Raw genomic sequence first — 3,722 nt, forward strand, 5'->3', positions numbered from 1 at the left:
AATTGAGCTATTTGTAATGAGGTGGATAGACCTAGAGTCTGTCATACAGAGTGAAGTAAGTCAGAAAAAGAAAAACAAACACTGTATGCTAACACATATATATGGAATTTAAGGAAAAAAATGTCATGAAGAACCCAGGGGTAAGACAGGAATAAAGACACAGACCTACTAGATTTGAGGCTGTGGGGAGGGGGAAGGGTGAGCTGTGACAAAGCGAGAGAGAGGCATGGACATATATACACTACCAAACGTAAGGTAGATAGCTAGTGGGAAGCAGCCGCATAGCACAGGGAGATCAGCTCGGTGCTTAGTGAGTGCCTGGAGGGGTGGGATAGGGAGGGTGGGAGGGAGGGAGACGCAAGAGGGAAGAGATATGGGAACATATGTATATGTATAACTGATTCACTTTGTTATAAAGCAGAAACTAACACACCATTGTAATGCAATTATACCCCAATAAAGATGTTAAAAAAATATCAATCATTAAAAAAAAAAAAGAACTACCATATGACCCAGCAATCCCACTACTGGGCATATACCCTGAGAAAACCATAATTCAAAAAGAGTCATGTACCAAAATGTTCATTGCAGCTCTATTTACAATAGCCAGGAGATGGAAACAACCTAAGTGTCCATCATCGGATTAATGGATAAAGAAGATGTGGCACATATATACAATGGAATATTACTCAGCCATAAAAAGAAACGAAATTGAGTTATTTGTAGTGAGGTGGATGGACCTAGAGTCTGTCATACAGAGTGAAGTAAGTCAGAAATAGAAAAACAAATACCACATGCTAACACATATATATGGAATCTTAAGAACCTAGGGGTAAGACGGGAATAAAGACACAGACCTACTAGAGAATTGACTTGGGGATATGGGGAGGGGGAGGGGTGAGCGGTGACGGGGTGAGCAGTGGCATGGACATGTATACACTGCCAAACGTAAAATAGATAGCTAGTGGGAAGCAGCCGCATAGCACAGGGAGATCAGCTCGGTGCTTTGTAACCACCTAGAGGGGTGGGATGGGGAGGGTGGGAGGGAGGGAGACGCAAGAGGGAAGAGATATGGGAACATATGTATATGTGTAACTGATTCACTTTGTTATAAAGAAGAAACTTAACACACCATTGTAAAGCAATTATACTCCAATAAAGATGTAAAAAAAATAAATAAAGATGCAGGATACAAAATTAATGCACAGAAATCTCTTGCATTCCTATACACTAATGATGAAAAATCTAAAAGAGAGATTAAGGAAACACTCCCATTTACCACTGCAATAAAAAGAATAAAATACCTAGGAAGAAACCTACCTAGAGAGACAAAAGACCTGTATGCAGTAAACTGTAGGACACTGATGAAAGAAATTAAAGGTTATACCAAAAGATGGAGACATATACCATGTTCTTGGATTGGAAGAATCAATATTGTGAAAAGGACTATACTACCCAAAGCAATCTACAGATTCAATGCAATCCCTATCAAATTACCAATGGCCTAGGGCTTCTCTGGTGGCACAGTGGTTGAGAGTCTGCCTGCCGATGCAGGGGACACGGGTTTGTGCCCTGGTCTGGGAAGATCCCACATGCTGCGGAGCGGCTAGGCCCGTGAGCCGTGGCCGCTGAGCCTGTGCGTCCGGAGCCTGTGCTCCGCAACGGGAGAGGCCACAACAGTGAGAGGCCCGCGTACCGCAAAAAAAAAAAAAAAAAAAAAAAAATTACCAATGGCATTTTTTACAGAACTAGAACAAAAAAATCTTAAAATTTGTATGGAGACACAAAAGACCCCGAATAGCCAAAGCAGTCTTGAGGGAAAGAAATGGAGCTGGAGGAATCAGACTCCCTGACTTCAGATTATACTACAAAGCTACAGTAATCAAGACAATATGGTACTGGCACAAAAACAGAAATACAGATCAATGCAACAAGATAGAAAGCCCAGAGATAAACCCACACACCTATGGTCAACTAATCTATGACAAAGGAGGCAAGGGTATACAATGGAGAAAAGATAGTCTCTTCAATAAGTGGTGCTGGGAAAACTGGACAGCTACATGTAAAGGAATGAAATTAGAGCACTCCCTAACACCATACACAAAAATAAACTCAAAATGGGTTAGAGACCTAAGTGTAAGACCAGACACTATAAAACTCTTAGAGGAAAACATAGGAAGAACACCCTTTGACATAAATCACAGCAACATCTTTTTGACCCACCTCCTAGAGTAATGGAAATAAAAACAAAAATAAACAAATGGGACCTAATGAAACTTAAAAGCTTTTGCAAAGCAAAGGAAACTATAAACAAGACAAAAAGACAACCCTCAAAATGCAAGAAAATATTTGCAAATGAATCAATGGACAAAGGATTAATCTCCAAAATATATAAACAGCTCATGCAGCTCAATATTAAAAAAACAAACAACACAATACAAAAATGGGCAGAAGACCTAAATAGACATTTCTCCAAAGAAGACATACAGATGGCCAAGAAGCACATGAAAAGCTGCTCAACATCACTAATTATTAGAGAAATGCAAATCAAAACTACAATGAGGTATCACCACACACCAGTTAGAATGGGCATCATCAGAAAATCTACAAACAACAAATGCTGGAGAGGGTGTGGAGAAAAGGGAACCCTCTTGCACTGTTGCATTGTATCAATGCAAAATTGATACCACCACTATGGAGAACAGTATGGAGGTTCCTTAAAGAACTAAAAATAGAATTACCATATGACCCAGCAATCCCACTACTGGGCATATACCCAGAGAAAACCATAATTCAAAAAGACACAGGCACCCCAATGTTCATTGCGGCACTATTTACAATAGCCAGGTCATGGAATCAACCTAAATGCCCATCGACAGAGAAATAGATAAAAAAGATGTGGCACATGTATACAATGGAATATTACTCAACCATAAAAAGGAATGAAATTGGGTCATTTGTAGAGACGTGGATCGATCTAGAGACTGTCATACAGAGTGAAGTAAGTCAGAAAGAGAAAAACAAATATTATATATTAACACATATATGTGGAACCTAGAAAAATGGTACAGATGAACCGGTTTGCAGGGCAGAAATTGAGACAAGATGTAGAGAACAAACGTATGGATGTCAAGGGGGGAAAGCAGCACGGTGTGGGGGGAGGTGGTGTGATGAATTGGGAGATTGGGATTGACATGTATACACTGATGTGTATAAAATGGATGACAATAACCTGCTGTATAAAAAAATATATAAAATTAAAAATATTTAAAAAAAGAATGGAACATTTATAGGCATACAAAGATAAGTTTCTATCAGAATAAAATGGACTGTTTTAAAGATGAGATGTTTTATGTATGCTTCATGGTAACCACAAAGCAAAAATCTTTAGAAGAATCACAAACATTAAGAAAGGAAACAGGGCTTCTCTGGTGGCGCAGTGGTTGAGAGTTCGCCTGCCAATGCAGGGGACACGGGTTCGTGCCCCGGCCTGGGAAGTTCCCACATGCTGTGGAGCTGCTGGGCCTGTGAGCCATGGCCGCTGAGCCTGCGCGTCCGGAGCCTGTGCTCCGCAACGGGAGAGGCCACAACAGTGAGAGGCCCGCGTACTGAAAAAAGAAAAAAAAGAAAAAGAAAGAAAGGAAACAGAGCATACCAACATGGTAAACCACCAATTTAAAAACGTAGACAGACACAGAGGGGAAAATGAAACAATGGAAATA

The sequence above is a fragment of the Delphinapterus leucas genome, chromosome 10 (genome assembly GCF_059928025.1).
Source record: "Delphinapterus leucas isolate spDelLeu-1000000601 "Yukka" chromosome 10, BTC_Dleu_Yukka2, whole genome shotgun sequence".
Classification (NCBI taxonomy): Eukaryota; Metazoa; Chordata; class Mammalia; order Artiodactyla; family Monodontidae; genus Delphinapterus; species Delphinapterus leucas.